Source organism: Phodopus roborovskii, unplaced genomic scaffold (genome assembly GCF_943737965.1).
Source record: "Phodopus roborovskii unplaced genomic scaffold, PHOROB, whole genome shotgun sequence".
NCBI classification, from domain to species: Eukaryota; Metazoa; Chordata; class Mammalia; order Rodentia; family Cricetidae; genus Phodopus; species Phodopus roborovskii.
In genome coordinates, this window is record NW_026126418.1 from 42855313 (window position 1) to 42878854 (window position 23542).

Here is a 23542-nt window from a genome sequence, read left to right on the forward strand (position 1 = left end):
TAGAAATTATGTCAAACTAAAAAACAACAAGAATCACACACCAAAATGGAATTTGATAGTCACCCAAGGATAAACAAAAACAGGGCAAAGTTGTTCATGCATAATTGCTCCAGGTTATATCTGAATTGTATAGTCTGTGCTGGTTTGGTGACCTTCCTGTGGATCACTGTCTTATTGGCCTTTCAGTGACTCTAAAATTAAGTTTTCTAGTTAGGCTATGATGACATAATGCTTATTACTAAAAACAATTTACTTGAACTGGCTCATCTAGACTTATGGGACTTCTATTTAGTATGACTCACATTTTGTGTCAAGAGGATTTTCCAGCTCAGGTGTAAAACATCAGGAAAATCCACCAGGGTTGTGCTGACCTGCAGACATCCATGTTGTCTTGCTTCTCAGGCCTCCCTGTCTCGCTTTTGTGTGCAAGTGTAAGGAAGCAGAGACAGGCTCAGAGCTGGGCTCTTGTAAAATTAGAAGCACTTTATGGAAAAACAAAACTTTTATTTCTCAGAAAACAAAACAAGAACCTGGGTATTCCTGGTACATAAGGGTACTATGGTCAGTATTAAACATGGCTATTTGGAAGACTGGTAGTCCTTAGTAGCTGTGTGTGTGTGTTTATGAGGGAGGGGATTGGGAAGTAAGGGGAGTAGTTGGGAGGGAGGGAGGTGGAGCTTTCTATGCACCAAATGTCTGTTTCCCCTTCAGGATTCTGAAACCCTTACTCCCCATGTAGTCATGTTAGGAGGTGGAAACTATAGGTGATAATGAGGTCATGAGGGTGGAGCCTTATGAATAGAACTCCTAATGTTTCCTTTTTATCATGTAGGGGCAACTTGAAGATAACCTTCACCAGAGCTCTGACTTCAGACCCCCAATACCCAGACCCCTTAGAAATAAATTTCTGCTATTTACAAACTTCCCAGACTATTTTGTTAAAGCAGTTCAAATGTTCTAACACAGAGGTGAACCCCTGTTAAATTTCAAACCTGGTGGGGACAGGTAGGGGTGGGGGTGACAAGGTGGAGATGCTTATTTAACATATCAAAGTGGGCCTGGCCACCATGTTCTCCCAGCATTCCCCAGTCCCTACCTGTTAGAGTATGGCTGGAATACCCTGCCCCCTACCTTGAATTCTCCAGCCCAGGAATAAAAAGGAAAGGAAAGGACATGACTGCTCCTAGGTATGGTGGGGGAGAAAGTTTATTAAAGATATGTGGGAGAGCATGGTCAGATGCACGAACATCTGGGAGAGTTCAGAGTAGACAAAGCTCAGACTGAGCTGGGCCATGTGGTGGTGGGGGTGGTGGAGAATCAGGTTCAACAGCCAGGAGACCAAAGATCCAAAAGAAGTAATCAAAATGTCTGGAAGCCAAGGGAAAGAGCCTCTGAGGGAAGAGCAGCCTAGCCCTTGAGTTGTAGAGTTTTGGGTAGGGGGCTCGTATGCCAGCCAAACTCTGTAACAGGTAGGGACTGAGGGATTGTGGGAGAACATACTTTGATATGTTAAATAGGCACCTCAGCCATTTGTCCTAGGTTTGAAACTCTTATATTTCAGTAATTCTAATATTCAGGATATGAAATCAATGCAACTTTCTTCCCCTATTATGATTTTATAGCTATTACTGACACTCATGAAATTTCTGGAGTAAAGTTCTTGTACCATGCCACTTTACTTTCTTAGTAGGTATCAGTGCTATGATTTTATGATAAAAGTAGCCAGCATTTAGTATTATACTGCATATTAGTTGGGGCTTCTGAAGGTCCAGCAGGTGGAGCTTGCTAAGGCTGACTGTAGTCTAGTAAGAAGGGATGTGGCCATGTGAATATGAAAACTTAGTAAGATGACTGCTGTAAAGAATAGTGTCTGCCCCATCTCATCCCTCATCCACTCCCCATGGAGGGTGAGGCCTTCCATGACAGATCATCAAAGTCTGTCAAGTTGTTTGGGCCGGGGCCCAGATGCCCTCCCCCTGCCCCCATTCCTGTACTAGGGATACATCCTGGTTCCACTGCCCAGTCCTTCTAGCTGAAGCCCACATCTGGTTTGGTCCTATGTTGGTTCCCTAGCTGTCAGACTGAGATCTATGAGGTTGGTGGGGGGTATGGGAGGATGCAAGGGAGAGGGAACTGGGATTGATATGTGCAATAAGATTGTTCCTAATTTAAATAAAATTTATTAAAAAAAAAAACCACAATATTGTTTGCAAGGTTCCAAAGCACTTTATCTATTCTCTCCAAATTCTGAACTGTGTTAGTAGATAAAAGAGGTATAGAGGAACCAAAAGTAGCTTTCTTGCCAGTAATGGATTAGAGGGTATAGCATGGATTTAAAGCTAATAGACTTTAATTGTAGGAATTAACCTTATGTGGGAATGAGGAAGCAGTGGTTTTGGCTTGTTCATAGAAAATATAGAAATTGGAGACTGTGGATTATCTTTGGGTAACCTGGTGCTGACAGTTAGTGGGGACAGTTTCTAAACAGGAGAATGGACTTGAACTCCTGACACATCAATGAAATATGACGCCCTTCTTTCCATGGGAACAATGAGAAAGTGTGGAAGCAGGGCTCTAGTAAGCATCTCTGCAATGTCTAAAAATCTTACTTGGGTTGAAAAGTGTCCTTTGGGTGGTATGGATAAAGTGCTTTACATATTGAAGGGGAGCGAGGGGAAAAAAAAAAAACCAGGGAGCAGTAAGCATGCCATGGGGTTGGGGGCGTGGAGTCGTGGGGGTGTTCCTGCAAGTGATTTCCAATAGACAGTCTAGAAGACAGTCTTGGAAATGAAGTTGATGGTGAGGTAGGTACTTAACACATTCTACAAGCTGGAGCCTCTGTGAATCTTATAACTCAGTCATCTGGCCAATAGGAGGCATCTGTATCCTTAATGTGATGGCTAGCATCCTTGTGGGAGAACTCCCATGATCCTCCGGTGAAGATAACTTTGTAAAATATTTCCTCTAAAGAATGGAGTCCCCAGCCAGGCAGTGGTGGCACACATGACTTTAATCCCAGCACTCAGGAGGCAGATCTCTGTGAGTTCCAGGCCAGCCTGGTCTACAGAGTGACTTCCAGGACAGCAAGGGCTACACAGGGAAATCCTGTCTTGAAAACAAAATAAAAAACAAAACAAAACAAACAAAAAACAAAACAAAAACAACAACAACAAAACAAAAACAAACCAAACAAATAGAAAGAATGGAATCCTCAGGATGTGATTTTAGATTGAAATGCAGTAATTTATCTGTGAAAGATTTTTGCATATGTGATAACTGCTGTTGCAGAACAAGTAACAGATGTGCTAGTCTATTGAAACACAAATATGGAGGGGGCATTGTTCACATATGAACTTTTCTATTTTGGAGAGATGCATTAGGAATACAGCCCTTTGTGTCTGTCTAGTTTTATCTTTACTCTTGTGCAGAATGTAATAGAGAAAGCCGTCACCAACATCCCAGCTCAAGATAGGAAGGCAGAGGTCCAGACTCTTCTGGAAAATGCCAAATGCAAACTCTGAAGCAGTGAAGGCTAGGGATGAATAATGATCTTGGAATAGTCAACAAAGTACTTCCCCAGATGCGACACTCCACTCACTCTGCTCATTGGTAGTTGACATTGCTTAACTGCACTACAGATCTGAACTGTATTAAGAGCTGATACCATCAGTATGTATTCACAGAGTTAGCTAACTAGCTGATTGGCAACAACAAAAATCATATTAGAATCAGTTTTCAAAACCGACTAGCTTTAGACTTGGGGTTGTTAGAGATGTTCAATACAAACCAGTTTAAAATCAAAATCCTAGAATAAGAGTCAAGTACTTTGTCTTTATACCTGTTTTTAAAGTCACCTCTTATGAAATTATGGAGTGTGTTGGTAGAGTCTGTCTTAACACTGGCATATTTAAGACATATGAAAGCCTCGCTATGTGTATTGAAAGAACAGTTTTGTTTGTTTTTTATTTTTTTATTTTTTTCTGCAAGTACGTGAATCAGCAACTTCTCAAGTGAACTGAGAAAGCATTTGCTCAGAATTCCTGGAGTGGGCGCTTTACTTCTTCAGTAGAATATTTTGTACTCTTGTCCTCTTTGGAGACATAACTTCGAGACTGCCTTCCCTAAACAACCAAAAAATAAACAGAAAAATTAGAATTACTTCATTGTTTATGTCACCTCTACTAAAAGACACCCAGAAAGGTAAGGGGATGTTTGGGGTGCTGTGGTTGGGAATTGATCATGATCATCACTAGCATCCCAGCCTATCCCAGCTCTCATGATGCTTCAGTGTAGCAGCAAGCTTCACAGATAATAAGAATCAATTTTCAATGACCTATTTTCTTTCACCTTCCAATGACCTTAAAGTGTCTCCTGTCTCTTTACTTTTTAATGTAACTTCCACCTCTATTCTTTCTGACTTTTATTTTGCTCAGCCACAGGTAACTTGAAAACAACCCACTGCATGATGCCAGATTTCCTTGTGAGACTCTCATTCCACCTCATAAAACACTTTTTTTTTTTGTTTATGAACATCACTCCTCCAAAAAATTGGGGTGAAAGGGGGTCTTTAAAACGGCCCCATATTTTCTTTAATAGGAAAATGTTGGGAAGAGAAGAAACGAGGCTTCTTTGCATGCAATGGTGTGGTTTCCGAGATAAATATATATATATATATATATATATATATATATATATATGTATATTTCACTTTTCTCCCCTTGCACATAAGGTAAAAGTCACCTTTCAAAACAGAGACTATAACTCTTAAAACTGAAATCAATAGTCAGAAACCCCTGCAAATAAATGGAGACAGACGTTCATTGCTCCTTTTTGCATTTTCTCTACAGAGCCATTTTTACTTTTAACCACTGCTCCATGCTACTTTTATAAATCTTTCTTGTTTTCACAGCTTATTATTTTAACACTATAAACACATCAACTTTAAAAGTAATGGTACTCCACACAGGACCTGCATAGAGATGCTAACAAACAAGCTCTCAGGACACACTTAATGCTAACTTTAAATTGAGTGATAGCAGATAGCTAAATGTTCTAAGTAGTGGGTGAGTATATTTTAAAAAAGGGCTAGTTGTAGGAACTGAGAAAAATAAAGCCCACAAAGCTGTGTCCACACTCCATTGTGGACATGGATAATCAGAACAGTCTGTGGCTGTCTGTGGCTAATGGGATGTTTCTCCCAGCTTTGTCACCATGGCAAATACTTTATAATACACAAACAGTTGTAGTGCTAAAAATCCACCCACTCCTGTTGAAAGATGGCCAGGCTTTGTAAAATTACATTCCAGTTAGCGCTACCATGCTGACTTTAAGCTATGTCTGTTTGCCATGCATGTGCTTAACAAAGGGCAGAAAAGGAAATATGTTTGTGGTGTGTGTGTGTGTATAATATATATATTATATATAAATATATATTATATATAAAGAAATACCTGCCAGTCGGTTTTAGGAATGGCCAGATCTGTGGTAGGAGAAGGTTATGTGGCAATGGCCACGTAGACAAGGCTGGTCAATCTGTGGGCTTGAAATCCCATCATTCGTTCCAAATAAGCAAACTGAAAATGCACATTTGTGGAACAAATGAGCCCCGTAGTCCTCTTACAAATCAGATTGCTGCGTCTAAGCACTGATGAAGAATTATGTGTTATCTATCCTTATAATGAGCGGCACCAGGGCTAGAGGTCAGGAAGCTGTAACTCATCCCCACTTCCTGTTCCACCCCTGAAAGTGAGGCCGGGAGCATTGCAGGTACAAGCAAGAAATGCTCCTATGCTCTCTGTTTCCTTAGCGAAGACAGCAGAGTAACACATCCTCCAACTCATTCCTTTACTTTACAGGATGGGGAAGAAGGCCCTGGTAACTAACACTCCTGGCAGAGCCAAGAGGCAATGCCAAAAAAATGCAGAATACGTGTAACTTGGGAAAAATGTCGCAAAACTGTGTTTTCCCGCAAGTGGGTGGGAGGACGAGTCACAGTTTCAGAAGCATAACATAGGTGTACAGTGCCAGGAAAGGCCAGTCTAAATATTTACACGCAACAGCAATGTATGAGGAAAAACTTAACAGAATGCTTGGGGGAGAGAGAATGCAAATGTTACTGGAAGCTCTAGGCACAACACCGGGTTTGTTGGAGACCTGTCTGAGTTTCACAAGACTGTTTCCTCTGTCTGCTACCCCAGTATCATCCTGCTGCCCCATATGGAAAATCTCAATCTCCAGCATCAAGCAGGAAGGCAGGAGCCAAGGGTAAAGATTCATTGCAGTTATGGAGGCCTCTTCCAGAAATGAATATTAATGGTCAACAAGTTCACCGTATTTGTTTCTAGAAACCAATGTTTGGTAGTTCCAAATAGAAGAGCTTGCTTTAGTTCTGTTCTTAGAAGCATTCAGAGGCTACTTCCAAATATACCTTTTCATTAGGGCTATTGCTTAGGGTACTGGGAAGGTAATCCATCAATTAATATTGAGCGTAAGTCATTGGGTATATAAGATATCAACCAACCTTGCATTGAAGTTGTTCCTGTATGCCTCAAGAGAAGTGTCAATCCTAAATGGCTTTGACTGGCAGCAGACAAAAGGAAATTTAACAGTAGTAACTTACCTTATTTGACTTTATGCTTATGAGTCGAGTTTTATATGCCTAATAGCTATAATAAAGCCTTCTTGAAAAGAAAATGTGATTTTCTCCCTGTAATGGTTAGTTTGTGTCAACTTGACATAACTCCCAATCAAATGGGAAGAGGGCTTCAAGGAGTGGTTATCTACATCAGATCCGCCTATGCTTTTGTCTGTGAGGGTTTGTCCTAATTGGTGGGAAGACCCATCCTGAATATGGGTGGCTCCATTTCATGGGCCCAGCCTTGAACTGTGTTACAATGGAGACAAGCTAAGTACCAGCAAGCAAGGATTCACGATTTGTTCTCTCTCTGCTCTTGCCTGCAGATGTGGGACAGTGTCTGCCTTGACTTCCCCATAATAATGGACTATATGACCCAGAATTTTAGTCTAAATAAATTCTTAACTCCTCTGTGTTGTGTATTATCACAGCAACAGGAAGAAAAGGAGAATACCCCTCTTTCAAGAATTAGATAAATTACAATAAATGGGAAGTAAGTCTCGGTAAATATTAATTTTGTTATAAACGAATATTTTATCACAATGTTTTTCATAAATTGCACATGGCATGTGCCCACACTGTGCAGGCAGCAGCTGATTTAAAGCTTCCCCTTTGAAGAGCAATGCTGACCTTCTCAAAGCTTCTGCTTTGCTGGAGCTCTTAGCTATCTTTAGGATACTCCCTGACCTGTGTTAGCCTCTTTGCCTTTCTCCTTTCCCCAGGGATTTTCTTTACAGTTTTCACTGATCTCACTCCATTCCTGATCTCTGCTCCCTCCAAAGAAAACTAAAAGCAGCCCAAAATATGCTGAACCCCAATTAGTTTTCCTTAACTCCACTTATGTCCCTCTTGTTTAATTTGTTGCAAGGCAGCTGGCCATCTATATACCACCTCCATGAACACTTACACACGGGACAAGCCCTATTCATGGAGGCACTTTCCTGCAAGTCTTAGGCACAAAGTTTGAAATTCCCTTAATCCTATGTGAGAAATATAGTAGTACCCTTTAATTTTATCAATTTTATTCACTATAATCCATTACTTGGGAACAATATTTATTCCTTTGGATATTTTCTATCATTTTTATTAAAATCCAAGAGAGTCAATTGTATCTTTTCCTTAGATGCACACATTAAAGAAGAATCATGCAAACAAAATCACTTTTTAAATGAGACGTACCCTGGGATCGTATCTGAGTGACAATAAATATGCTCAATGTGATCCTGTTTCACCTCTAGTGCTGAAGAGGGTGGAGCATTCTTATCTGCATGATAGAATAATTTGCAATCTTTTTTTCCTTAGGGCAACTAAATGCATGCATAAGCTTGTTTGTGCTTCTAGAAATGCTTTTTAATATTTCCCCGAAATCTACTGCAACATTTCCAGTGAAAAATGGCTCTGCAGTTTGTTTCTTTATGCTAATTGAAATGAATTATTATACCATGCAGAAAAAGCCTTATTCCATCCTAAATTAGCTCTGCAGATATCTCAGATTTACCTGCTATTGGATTACAAGGGGAAAACAATGCTCCCCATTACCTAGTTAGAAAGGAAAATGCACTTAGCAAAAGTGAAGGGAATGACAAAAGGGAACTTTAAGAAAAACAATGTAAAGTTATTCATATATTTAAGCAAATCAACCGGGTGTTAGTTTAAAATAATTGTGCTGTGCTCCATAGTTTTAGCAGATTGTGACATCGATTGGGATATCATCCCTCCCCTATTTTGCATCATGAGCCTCTAGCTAAAGAACGAGCTCATTGTTCTAGATTCCTGTGATTTTTACAGCTGAGGAAACAGTTGTGGTTTACATGGAGCTGTTGCTGTGTCATAATGCCTCACAAAATCAAATGTGTACGCTTGTATTCTGGATTTCTTAGTCTAAAAGAAGGGCTAAAACTTGAGGCCATTTCCAAGCCTTCAGGTCTTCCCTGGCTGACAGCTATACAAACGTTTTCCTCATGCCCCTAAGGTCCCAGAGCCCCCATTCAAGTCATGCTCATCATGCTTAGACTCATTTCCTCAGATTCTAAAAATATACAAAAGCAAAAGCAAAACTCTGGACAGAGTACTCTGTCTAAAAAGCGGGAAGTATTAGATAGCAGATTTTCAAAAACATTCTTTCCAAGTTTCATATAATACACACACACACACACACACACACACACACACACACACACACACACACACACAGACAGAGAGAGAGAGAGAGAGAGAGAGAGAGAGAGAGAGAGAGAGAGAGAGAGACATATCCACAGTGTGGTCCTTGCATACATGTATACCATATGTAACAATCAGATAAAGGTACTTGAGTTATTCAGCACTTCAAACGTATTATTTGTTTGACAACATTTGATGGTGTGGGTACTTGCATGTTTTCCCTTTTCCTGCTGCAGGTAGGATGCATGCTAATGCTATGAGATGCATAGTCTACGCTGTAACCATCTTTTGCTCAGAACCCTTCAGAATGTCTTCTCCCTCTCTCCACATTCCATTCTTACCCCTTTGGTATCTCAGATGAAGACACACCTCAGCCATACCAAATTCTAGAATCTGATCTGAGACTAACCTGAGAGGAATGTTGCCCACATTCCTAGGTCCCATGCCTTTATGGTCTTGAAACCAGTTTCACAAGCCCAATCTATTTATTTATTTTTCATTTTTTTTGTAATTATTACAGGTACACAAGGTAATTTTTGGCTAAGCAGACTAGGGAACTACACACACCGTATAGCCTACCTCCCTCTGCACTGACATTTGCATAGCTGCTACAATGAATATTAAAGCCAGGGATTAATCACTGGAAAATCCTATGCAGTTTTATCTCAAATGTAGATTCATGCAACTATCAGCACAATCAAGGTAACAGCTGAAGTATGATCAGTCTAGACATTATCACATGCAGAAAAATAAGGATTGTTCTGGGAAATTCTGTCCATATTCACACAAATATGCATACAAATGGATTTTTCACATTAACTTACATCCATCTTTGCACATGTGACATATGTTGTAACATAAAATTCATTTCTTGCTGTAGGTCATGGTACACATATTTGAAAGCCACTGTCTTAGTCCTTTTCTACTTAAAATGGGATCTACCTACCCACCAGCAGCATTCATTGCAAAGAGAACTTATCGATGAGGAAACTTCAAGCCCACTGGAATCTAAAACAGGTCCCAAGGTGATTTTTTTCCATACAGTATGGACTAAGAAAAAGTGGACAAGTTCACTGAATCTTCCCGGAGGAAAATGTCATCTTTGCATGTCTTGGAGAATTGGGAATGAGAACACTAGGCTACCATCTTGGGCAGTTTAAGTGAGTTTCTGGCATCATTGACATTTTTCCTGCCTGTTTCAACAGGAGATGGGGCTAGAGATGATCTGTCTTGCAGGTTGCCACAAAAATGATGATAATTTTTGTATGAGCAAGATCTTTAAATTTTTAGGATTTGGTAAATGTTTTCCATAGATAGTCACGATGAAAAAAAAAAGTAATCATTGGTTTTGGGTTTCTATAAAATGTTGTTGATGTCTCAGCAGGGAGTTCAGCCCATTATCAACAAAAATGGTTGAAAGTTCACTGTGCTCTGCACTACACCCCCCTCCCCGTACACAGAAGTATAATGTTATCTCTACTTTTCTATTTTTCTTTTCTGAGTAGACTGATGAAAGAATACATATGTGGAGGAAAATAGGAAGAAACTTGGCCAGTCTCATTAATATTAGAATCAGGGGCCAGAGAAACTGATTAGCAGATAAGAGCAGTTGTTGCTTTTGTAGAGGACTGGAGTTCTGTCCCCAGGACTCACATCAGGTTGTTCACAACTGCTTGTAGCTGTGGTTCCATGGGACCTGATAGCCTCTCCCAACCTACTTGGGAACTGGACACTCACAGGGTATACATACATACATGCAGGCAAACCATTTATACACATATAACAAAAGAAATCTAAAAAGATATAATAAAAAGAAAGATTAGACTCAGAGGTATTCACTGAGCTTCATTATTCTTTATGATATTAATGCAATTATTGAATATTGTTTTTGTAGCCTTCTATAAATTTTTTAAAATTATACAATATTAGTGATGGCAGAAAGAGTGGGGGTTTTTAAACCTCAGTGTCTCTCTGTAGCCCTGAAGGCCAAGGAGGCACCAGGAAGTTGAGGGGAAGGGAGGTTTTGGAATGTCAGTGATCTAGCTGGGACTCATTCTGCCAGCTCTAGCTAATTAATGTAATTAACACATTTCAAGCAAAATAACCCACCCAAATAGTAACACAGTGTCTTTCATAGAAAAACACAAAATGTGGTGTCGTCATTTTATTTCTGCTTGAGAAGGCAATATTATGAAGGAATGTGAAATCCTTTAATTAGGCACAATTTAAAAGCCAGACAGAAAATTGAGATGCTGAGAATTCTACCTAGAGAAGCAATATTTATACTCTAGAGCACCAGACAATGTACCACACACAGACAGATGTTTTATAGTGAATTAAGATTATCTTCTCATACCAGAATATTATGCTACTATAATCACATTCAGATACACTGTGAGCATATGTTATAACTTATAACAGCATTTCAAGTTTACCCTATAGATTCCTACAGTTAGATTTAAAGAAGAAATTCTGATTTTTAATTTTTTTTTTGTTTTAGGTATTATCTTGTAGGCATATAAATAAATGCTACAGGTGAAAAAGGAAGTAGGTTGTGAGAGGAAATGAAGCTCTAACCAGGCACCCAAGGGAGTCCCACAAATGTAAAATTGACCATTGCTTTTTCTCTTGTGCTTATTTTATGGATTACAATGAATACTGACATGGGAATCAGTACTGATTTAAAGAACACAGAATCATAGGATCTAATGATCACGGAGGATTTTGGGACACCCAGTACTCCTTATGTAGTGACTTTGCAATCTGTCCCAAGGATGTCAGCCTCTTGATTGCTGCTCCATTAAGAAACTTGATTTCATGTCCTCCAAAGCCCTATCCTATGTTGATGCCTGGACCTCCCAATTAGTGATTCAACTAACTTCAAATAGCCTTGTTAATGAAACAAACATCCCCCACACTCACACATACACACTTTTCCTAACTTTCCCACTGGGCCCACAGAACCTGACTATCTGGGAGTTTTCAAACTTTGGCCTTTGTTCCCATCCCTATTTTGAATAAATGTGTTAAATAAAATAATTTTAGGGCTTTAAACGTTTAACTGCTGGAAGAAGTAAGTAATTTCCATGTCTCAAATGAGGCTTTAATGACCTTTAAAAAAGAAAAATGGTGGGCCTGAATCCTATTCTCCCCCGGGTTGATTGACATTTTTCTGCTGCTGAGTTTTCCATGCTTTTGTCTCCTATAACCCTTCCAACCTATCAAAATATAAACTAACCTACAATTGAGGTGGAATTCATGAGTGCACAAATTACTGATATAATTATGATAATACCTGGGACATTTGCTGTGGACTAATTTGAAGAAAAAAAATCTTAGTTTTCTGCCTTTTATTAATAGATTGCCATTTGTGAGTTACTCTTTTAATTTAACAGGATAAAGGGTAACCTTTGCTCAAGACCCATGGTTGACTCTATTGTACAGTCTTACAAACTCTTGCTAGTCAATAAAAAGCTGACAAAGATGAACGAGGGTGAGCCCATGAAGCACTTAGAGGCATCTTGAAGCATCAAGCATCACTCTTTGATGACAGTGAAACCTTAACTCAGTTCGAAGAATGATTCTGGTACTAGATTTCTACAGCCCATTTTTAAGAGGTGAAGATGGTTTCCCTAAGGCAATTCGATAATAACCAAAAATACTTAGGGAAGGCCTAACACAACACAGTTCAAGTGTTGTGAACCCTGAAGTATGGCATGTCGGCTTTGAGTACTTTGAATTGAAGGATACTTGGAGGCCCTTACAGCAAAGAATTCTTCTAATCTACTGCCCCATTTTTTTCTATGCAGCCCCTTTCCAAGAAGGCAAGTAAAACTCTTTCTTATTCAAGGTAGGTCACAGAAATTAAAATCTTGTCCTCAAAAACCAGCCATCAAAACAGGAAATACTACTGTTCCCTTTCCTCTGCCTTTCTGTGTAAGAACCTGTGAGAAAGGGATTCTCTGATATGCTTGTCTGATAAGAGAGCATATAGCCTTATTCTAGAAATGACACTGCCTTACACCATAGAAATGCCAGAGACAATGAGATTGTGACCCACTGTGATGCCTGCTCCTGCCGTCCCCAATCTATTACTTTTGGTTTAATGAATCTCACCTAGCTGGGCAGGCTTGATCTAATCTGAGCCTAAGATGGACAGTTTTTCCTCTATGTTTGGATTTTCATTCTAAAGGCCACAGACCACTTTGATGAGATAAAAGTGATTGTGATTCTTCTGTTGGCAAATTTTGTTATGGGAGTGGCAGGTGGGATCCTCATGAGGTAAGAAAAGGCATGACACATTTTTACCCATATACATTGTACTTCCTGTGTAATTTATAATCTGGCAAAACAAGATGACATATAAAATTGGATTTCTTTTATAGTGAGCTAAACACACTCACACATCCCCCAAAAGTCAATGTTTGGGCAATACATGGAGTTGTGAAAAATAAATATGAAAATATCTCCCATCTTCCTATAGTGAACAGACCTCCTTACAACAAACACTGCAGTGGTGGCCAAGACAAAAGGAAGGGATGCTGAGAAGGAGAGAGGAATAACATAATGAAAAGAAAGCAAGCAGGTAGTGTTGGAGGGACAGGAAGGTTTAATAGCAAAGACCAGAAGCCATAGTTTTTGTGTAAAGGAGAGGACACAGCATTCTCTTCCAATAAATCGTTGTCTTCCCTGGCCCAGTGCAGTGTCTGCCCAGTAGGGATAGTGATGCCGATAGAGAGGAATTTGAGTTGGGAACAACTCTTCAGATTTCCTGATGTACCTGGTTGTTATAAACAAACAAACAATAATAGAAACAAAGCAAGCAAACTGACCAAACAAACAAAAAACCAAGGCTAAAACCAGGAAGAATATTTTTTTTGATTTAATAAAGTTTTATTTTTCCAAATGTACAGCAGTTGGGGCATCTCCACCCTTTGTGTTTCTGGTGTAAATTACTTGGGCTCTGTGCTCTGAAACCAGCTTGATAAGTCCTTTACTAAGCAGCTCCTGAAGGGCTGCTCTGGCCAAGGACCCTCGAATCTTCAGTCTCTCAGAGACCACAGCCGGAGTAATAAGCTTATAATTGGGTACTTCCTTGCAGAGTTTGTCGTATGTAGCTTTATCAAACAGAACTAGATTATTGAGCTTGTTCCAAACCTTGCCTTTGGACCACTTCTTTTGGCCTTGCCACCAGTCTTGTTTACTGGGTCTTTGTCTTTCTTGGCCGACTTTCCGGCATCTTTCTTCTTCTTCTTGTCATCCTTAGATGGCATGATGAAGCTCGGAGAGTGGCGATGACCACTACAGCCTCCCTAAGATGTCGGAAAAAAAGAGCAGGAAGAATATTTTTTAAATAGTTGTGATACTAGTTATGAGCAGTAGTTAATTTTGTTTACAGTAGGATGAGCTTATACTTAGAAATATGGTCAAAATGGATTTGGCTACAGACAAATCTCTTTTGGTCAGTAAGTTTATTGTCTTTATGAAAGGGTAGAGGAAGAAAAAGGAGGGAGAAGGGAGAAGAGAGAGAGAAAAAGAACCAATTCTCATTCTTTTCCTCAAAGTCTAAGTTACACTATCCTGAAGATCAGCACCATGGTACCCAATCTGGTGAGACACTCCATCCAGATGTCCCTCATATATAAAGACTTGTTCTTCTGGCTGCTGAGGCACTGGGGATGATGATCCAGCTGTTAGCCCTCCTAGAGGAGATGGGATCAGCGTTTAATCAGATCATGTAAGGTCTTCAAGACTGTGATTAGATGTTTGCACTTTCCCTCTCCATTGAACACATCTAGCCATTTTTTTGGGGGGGGTGGAAGGTTTTGATTTACTTGTTGAATTCACTTGACAATTTTATCTTCTAGTACAGAAAAAAAAAAAAACATTGTCTTTCTACTTGAAATGTGGATCCATTTTTTATCTGCACACTCTTAACTTTCCTACCATATTATCCAGCCTGGTTTACAGAGAGAGAGAGAGAGAGAGAGAGAGAGAGAGAGAGAGAGAGAGAGAGAGAGAGAGAGAGAGAGAGTTGTAGGACAACCAGGGATACATAGAGAAATCTTGCTGTGGAATAATCCTTTTGTACACTATGAAGATGTGCTCTCATTGTTAATAAAAAGCTGACTGGCCCATAGCTAGGCAGGATTTTCAGGACAGAAAGAATGCTGGAAAAGGGTGGAGTCTCAGGAATCATCTGCCAGACTAAGAATGAGTCAAACACATAGAGGTTTGGGATAGAGGTAAAAGCCACATGGTAGAATGTAGATTAAAAGACATGTGTTAATTTAAGTTGTAAGAGCCTGTTAGTAATCAGCCTGAGCTATTGGCCAAGCATTTACAATTAATAGTAAATATGAGTCTGGTTATTTGGGAGTGGCTGCTGGGACACAGAGAAACTCTGCCTACAAAATCTTGTCTCAAACAACAAAAACAACAAAACCCACTTAAAACCAAACCTAGTTATTTGCATATGGACAACAGTTTTCTGTAAAAGACTGAAAGTTGTGTTACAATGTTTAATGAAGTCAGTTGATAGAACATGGTAGAACATGGTAGTAAAGCTACCTGGATTTAAGTAGCATCAGAATGTCAGTGCCAGCACTGAGAACACATAGGATGAATGGAACCTAGGAGACAGGGCTTAAACCAAAGACAGAGCATCCTTCTGGATATTGGTGGCAGAGGACAGAACTATCTCCCTACAGTGGTTATGATGATGTCTTTAGGTTAATACTAAGTACTTAATGGCCCATTTTTTCACCCAGTAGCTAGAGTTATCTCTTCTGTGCTATCCATCCTGGCTCATCTAGGGTCCACAGTGTTCCCTCAGGGTTCCACATGACTTTGAACACATTCTAACAATTTCGTTCCCCAGTATACTGTGATTCCTTCCTAAAATGAATGAAGGATGCTTGTACCCTCACTAGAATTGCTTAGCTTTCCCTAGAGGACCAGTGAATAATATGTTTACTATATCTATGTATGATGCTACAAGGCATACAGTTGAAGTGAGGCAAGGAATCCAATATAATCTTTATTAAGGGGCCAATGCTAGCAGAATTGGCTAATTTTGAGTCATACAGCAAGGCTCAGTCTGCCATGAACCCATTTATTCAAGTGGTGCTATCAAGCCCTATAATGTGATGACCACTCTACTAGGTGCTGGCATCCAGCAGGAATATCTTCCTGTCTGCTTTGCCCGTACCTGAACCTGAAGCTTCTCCTCTGAGAGACTGTGTTTCAGTGACATCCATCTTTCTGCTCTCAGTATTCTATTCCCTGGGAAGCTTCCTTTGTACTCTACACTCAGTTAGTCCCTTTCATTGGGCTGCTAACATGAAAAGGAAAGAAAATCTAAAAAACTCTCTTCTCACTGCAGATAAAAGGTAGCTAAAGTTTGGGATCTAAGATGAAAAATTGAGCTTTCTCATTTCTACTGGGTAGACAGGATTATCATGAAGTTTCTTGTGATGCCATCAAACGCCACCTGCTCTGTGAGCACATTAGCATTTTAAGTATATTTTCTGTTGCAGAAGAATATTAAGGCTGATGTATGAGGCAAGGATTTGTGTTTCAGTTATCTATGGCCTCTTACATGGCCAATAATTCTAATCATGAAGGAGAGAAAAATTTATACTTAAGAAATCATATTCCATAAAATTAGACAATCAAAAAGACAAAAATCTCACTCACAGAGCCTTCTAGAAACTGATGAAAGCTAAATGACAAAGTATTTCAATAAGAATATCAGGGAGAAGAGTAATTTCATTACATCCATTTAGGATAAGTGGAATGAGGCAGGTTTAACTTGCCAAGAGTGAACATGGGCTGTCTGATTGCAGGAAAGCTGCCTACCTCTGGGAAAATGAATCAGGAAACACAGTTTTTAAATGGACTTAGCCTTGACTTTAGAAAGACACAAATCTGTACTCTTTATTGTCACATAGAGTGGTCGTGGTTATATACTACCAAGGGTCAGTACTAAATTGTGTAGACTGGGGAGAAACACTTGAAAATGGAGAATCAGTAGAGTTGGGTAATCCATCCATGCCTCGATTATTCCACAGCACAACCTTGACATAAATATCTCTCATCCATCACAGAAAGTCCAAGCAGAAAGGAGCCTTTTTATTGGCCAGTGGTCAGGCAGATGCACATAATTCATGTCATGGTATCTATTTTGAGATTAGCTTTGGAAATGTGCCAATGCTCTTGGGACATCAGAGTGTACCTAGGTAGGCAGCATGCATAGTGGACCTTGCCAATAACTTTGCAAAGCAGTGTTGATGTCAACCAAAGACTTTGCCATCTTCCCAAAGATGGTTAGGTCTTACCAACCAGCTCCCTGCAAAATTGTTAAAAAGAAGAATGGACAAAACTACCTATGTTCATTGTTTGTCAGAAGTAATGGAGTTAGAACTGACTAAGGTGATCTTCTCTTATTCTTATAAAGATCTTTTGGCACTTTACATATTATTATCTTGGTCCAATAAAAAATGACTCTGAGGAGATAATGTAAAAGACTATTTTATCCATTCAAAAGGCAGTGGACCTGAAATAGAGGCTGTGTATTGCTCCAGTGACATTCACAGATTGACCTTTCCTAGTACCAAGGTGATAAAGGAAAGTAGACACATTCCTCCCTCTTTCCCAGAGAAAGGTTGTTTACACTGCAAAGTGAAGTTCTCCCTCTTCCTCTGTGGGGCAAAGATGAACATAAGTGTCAATAGATCCCCTTTCCAGTGGGGCCGAGAGTGCATATGCAGGGTGACACTAGAGAAAGGCTCAGGACTGGGATACCGAAAGCACAGCAGCATCTCTTAGTCAGACATGATGTTTGAGTTCCTAGTAAAAAAACATGTGTGTGTATCTGTTTCCCTCGATCTCTCTTTCCTATCCTGCCCCACTGCCCAACTAGCACATCCCCATCAGCTCTTAGATGAGACAATATTACAGTTCTCAGAGACAAAATGCCCCAAGGAATTGAAATACACAGATGACTCATCATCCGCCATGACAGTGACTTTTATGTGTGAACTTGACCACGCCATGGCTAACCAGATATTTGGTTAAATATTATTTTGCACATGGCTGTGATGGTGTTCAGAGACTGAGTGAAGCAGGCTGTTCCCTCCTAATGTGGGCGGCCTCATCCAAACACTCAGAGCCCTGAAGAGAATGAATAAGATGGGACTGGGAACTCCCTTAAGTAGGACGGAAGTCTTTAAGACTTTCAGACTAGGATATGGACTGTTGATTGCCTTCAAACTCAAACATCAGCTCTCTTGTGTTTTTAGCTTGATGAAACTCCCTGTAATCTGGGAACTTATTGGCTTCCATAGTTAAACAGGGAAAGCCCCTTCCCTTCAGTACACACAGTTTTATTGTAAGTCACCCATAGACTCACACCATGAGTTCTGTTTTCTGGACAACCCTGACAGCACATTTGCTTTGAATTAAAACAAATAGACTCAAGGGCAGGTTTTCTGTGTTATATAGTTGATCTCTGGGTTTTGTTACATGTTTAAAGATTAAGGCCCCCTCAGGTCTTGGTGGGGGGAATTAACTGCTGATGTTTTATTAACTAGAAATATGGTCCAGTTGCTTTCTGAGTATTATATTTCTGCCCACAGACTGGTGCTGAGCTTGGCCTTGGCCAGAGAAGCATCCTTTGTAGTGGGCATCACTTAATGCAGAGACTTCTAACTGGTCAAAGGGCTACACCTCAAGCTCTAAGCCAGGCATCCACAACACCCTTCTCACGGCCAAATGAACTCCGAGGAAGAGCCTGGGGTGGAAGAACTGCTATGATTTGCTGCTTGCTGGCTATGAAGTAGCCAAGGCAGTCATGAATATCCAGCAACTGTAGTTCCCTACACATGACTGGAACCTACAACTTTATGTCATGGATGGAGAAGGTCATCCCACTACTGTCCCTGAGTAGGTATTGGCAATTGATGGTTGGAGGAGAAGGGGTAATCATTGTGTTCAGAATTGTAGACACTGCTAAGTTGTTCATAGATTCGGTAAATAGCCCTTACCTGTGCTCATACATGCAACCCTGCAAAATCCACTGAGCTTCCCCACCACACACACACTTACACAAAGACATGAAAGTAGGAGTTGGGTGGGGACTGGTTAGGGAGAGAAAGGGGATCATCAGGTAGACGGTGACAAGAGAGGGTGATGGGGGGTGGACTGTGGTCATAGTAGATTGCATGTACATAGGAAACTGTTGGAAAAAAGATTAAGGACCACAGGCAAATACCAGGAGGTATTTGAGATAGTGGAGAACTCAGAGTAACTGGTCCCAGTACCACCCAAATGAGCTCAGCTGTTAACTTGATAGACTTAGTCCTCACATGAATGTCTGTCAGAGGATGGAAGCTGGCACTTTCAAATATATGGACTCTTTAAGACAGTCTCTGTTGCTTATCAGTACAATTTCTAGCAATTACAAAGCCAACACTACTACTAATGCTACTACTACTAATAAATAATAATAACTATTAATAAGGATTCAAAGTCTACATACTAGAACTATCTATTTATTAGCAAGGTATCTAAAAGAATACAATTAGTATTAAAAGGCCTATAGGAAAATATAGACAACGTACATAAAGATGGGAAATTTCAGTGATGAGACTAACTTTAAAATTCAGTAAATGGAAATGTTTAAATTAAATTAAAACATGATAGAATAAGGAATTATTTAAGGGACTGACCGCAAGACAGAGCACAACTGAGGAAGATATCACAGAACTGAAGTCTCTAGAAGGTCTCCTAAACTAAGTACAAATTGATGAGTGGAAGGAACAAAGGAGAAGACTTACAAGCTCAAAGATAATCAAATAATTCAATGAGCCTGTAATGTGAGTTCCAAAGGGAGGAAAAGAGAACTAGAAACAAAACCATTTCAAAAGATAATGAGGGCTGGTGAGATGGCCCAGTGAACAAGGGTGCTTTCCCTGAAACCTGATGACTTGGGTTTGGTCCTCAGGACCCTCACAGTGAAAGGAGAGAACCCATTCTTCTTACAAATTGTTCTCTGTCCTCCAGAACTGTGCCCCCTCAACATTCATACATATACAAACACTAAATAAATGCAAAAAAATATTCAAAAGAAGCCTCTTTTGAGATATAATAATGGAGAATTTGACAGATAGAGTAAAAAGTAACATCACAAGCTGGGCTGGTTAGTTTTCATCAACTTGATTCAAACTAGAGCTACCTGGGAACATGGTACCTCGACTGAGGACTTGCTTCTGTCAGCCTAGTCTATGGGCAGGTCTGTGGGACATTTACTTGATCCATGGCTGCTTGATGTGGGAGGGCTCAGCCCACTATCACCCCTGGGCAGGTGGGCCTGGGCTGCATAAGGAAGCTAGCTGAACAAGCCCAGGGAGGCCAGCCAGTCAGCAGTATTATGCTATAGTTCTTGCCTCTGCTCTTGTTTGAATTCCTGCCCTGGCTTCCTTTGCTTTTGGTCCATGTTTTATCACAACAAAAAAGCACACTGGGACACAGGCTCACTGGTGTAAATGAAAACCGAAATAATACTGTAGTGCTTTCCCTTTTACTTTGTTATTGGTTGGTTGCTTATAAATGGGGGAAAAGGAGTGAGAACACAAAGCAGATGGAACAGATAATTGGCAATTTTACAAATCTAAGAAGTACCCTTTTTCTTTTCTTTTTTCTGTCTTTCTTTTATTTTTATTTTTTTCTTTTGTGCTGTTGAACATAGAATCCAGGGCCATGGACATGTTAGGTTGAAATGTAAAATGTCCATAATGTGTTTGAAAATTTGATCCCCAGTTGAGGGTACTGTTTTGGGGAGATTCTGGAGAAGAGCTGGCATAAGCAAACACAAGGAAAGGTTCTTTAAATGTTATGGTCTAGTCTCTGTTTCTCTCTTGCCACTGCAATGTGACCAGCCACCTCCTTTTGGATGTGCACTGAATATTCCCATCATCATGCCTTTCCCACCACAATGGACTGAAAGACCTAAGGCCATGAGCCCAAATCAACTTTTCTTCCTCTAAGTCCTTTCTGTCATGCATTTTGTTACAATGACAAAGAAAGCAAGTAAAATGCTAGACAAGCCCTCTACCACTGAGCTGTATCCATAATCCAAGTTCAGAGGTTTAAATGCAACCGTCACCAATGGCATTACTAAACAAATGACAGAGGCTGTCAGAACAGACAGCAAAGCAAGATCTAATACCCTGCTCTTTGGAAGACAAAACAAACAAACAAAACCCAATTCTACTACAAATATAAATGTACAGACTAAAAAGTGAAATGACAGATCAAATTATATAATCTGAAACCAAATTTGTATTGTAATATTTCTGTGGGGAAAAATCCAACCATACATCCACAAAACTGGGAACTGGGATCAACATGTAAAATAATAAATTAAAAAAAATGCTTTGACTCCAAAATTTAAGTTGAAGAACAAGTTACTGGGGAAAAGGATTTCTATTTTTGTTTCCACAGAAAATGAAAAGATGTGGATTCCTTCCAGACTAATGTGGTTTGATCAAGCCAGACTGCCTGAAACAGAGTACCAGGTGATCCTACATTCAAAACAGCTGGACAAAGCAGCCTTACAGACTACAGCCAGGATTTCTGAATCTTCTTCGAATCCCCCATGACAGCGCCCCTTACCAGCAGGAAGTAGTTTGGAAAGAATGATGCCCAAATTCCCAAATATTGTCTATAAATGTTTGTTTTCATTTAAATGGACTTGGTTATATAAAATAAAGAAAGAAAAAAAAAAAGAAAAAAAAAAAAAAAAAGAAAAGAAAATACTCCTTCCTCACTGAAGCTTAACTGTGAGAACATCTGACCACAATCTTCTGGTTTCACCCTGGGTCCATCCAGCTGCTGCACAAACCTTACTACCTTTCTTGGAATCAGCCTAGCAAGTAAAACTTGGGGCTGGTCTCCTGTGACCTCTACTCTAGCAGTTACCCCACACACAGCCCTGGAACTCTCCATGATCAATAGCATTCTAGCTCTTCTCCCTGCCACCTTGGCCCTGTCCCTACCAACCAGGTATCTTTTGTTCTGATAATCTTAGTTACTTTTCTATTGCTGTAAAACACCATGACCAAGGCAACTTACTTTAAAAACTCATTTCATTTTGGGTTCATAGTTCCAGGGGACTAGAGTCCACTACTGTTATGAGAGCATAATGGCAAGCATGCAGGCATGGGGGAGGGGGACAGTAGTTGAGAGCTTACCTCTGATCCTCAGGAACTAGGCAGGGAGAGAGAGTGTGTGTGCCAACAGGGAATGGAATGACATACCTCCTCCAACATGCCCATGCCTCCTATTCTTTCTCAAACAGTTCCACCAACTGGACACCAAGGACTGAAATGCATGAGCCCCTGGGGACCATTCTCATTCAAATCACTACAGGTACTAAGGCAGATCTTTCCAGAGCTAGAGTACCCATTGGGATTTGTTTTTCTCTGACACTATCTAGATTTAGTCCCTCTTACCTATGATAAACCCAGCTAACTGATGTCTTCCATAGATTTATACAAATTTCAGCATGATTAGGCTAGTCAGATAAAATGAAAGGTGTTTAGTTAAACTTGAGTCTCATATATATAGGAATTATTATTATCATCATTATTAGTATAAGAATGATCCTAGTTCTCATTGGACATTTTGAGACTAAAAATTATTTATTTATTTATTTATTTATTTATTTAATTTTCACTGTGTGTCCTGTATTCTTTTTGATGAATCTGGCCATAGTAGCAAGCTCGGTCACCAATATTGTGCAAATCAACACTGATGTGGGGGAAAGGAGCTGAAAAATTCCAAATTCTTGTCATAATAGAATATATAAAAAAGTTCTTATACAAAAATTTGAAGTTTTCTTATTTGGGTATCAAACCTTTACATATATCTGTTAAAAACTGTCGTCATCACTATCATAATCACCACTATCATAATCACTATCATTATCATCATCATCATCATCATTATCATCATCATCTTGCAATTAAATAACATGTAAAAATTTGGATTAGTTGTCTTTTTTGTTGCTGTTTTGTTTTTTGAGACAAGGTCTTATATAAAGTGGGTGGACTTGAACTCACTATGGTATAAATTCACTATGAGACAGGCCTTCATTCATCTCATCCTTCTGCCTCTACCTCCCAAGTATTGGGATTATAGGTGAGCACCACCATGCCTGGCTGCAACTAAAGGAAAGCCCTTCACTATTTACCTAAGTATTAGACTCCAGGTATTATCTGCCTCTCTTCTCAAGCACGAGACAATTTCAGGTCCGGGCTCTACTGGCCTTGAACTCCTCAGATCCAGCTGCTTGAGTGCTGGGGTTAAAGGTGAGAGTCCCCACTGAGGACAATTTGAGGGAGTGGATTCTCTTGCCACCACATGGGTTCTGAGATCAAACTCTAATGGGAGATGTCATTCTATAAATATGTTTCTCTTATTCATTAATGCATAAAGCCCTGCTGGCCTATAAGAAAGCAAGATAGGCGGGACTAGGAGAGGTGGAGAATTATGGGAAATGTAGTAGACACTCAATGTGATCTCTGGATGAGAGGAGGACTTGAGTCTGATGTTCTCGGTAAGATGAGATCATGTAGAAATACGTATGTTAGTGATTATGAGTTAATATTTAGCACAGAGCTAACAATAGAAATGCTAGTAATTGGCCAATAGCTTAATAACTAAAAGAGTTTGGGATTGACACGC

The 23542-nt window shown here is 39.8% G+C and overlaps 1 pseudogene; it reads right to left on the minus strand.

Moving 5' to 3' along the window:
* Positions 1–13687: 13687 nt before the first annotated feature.
* LOC127221883 (40S ribosomal protein S25-like) lies at positions 13688–14069 on the minus strand (annotated as a pseudogene).
* Between the last annotated feature and the right edge of the window lie 9473 nt (positions 14070–23542).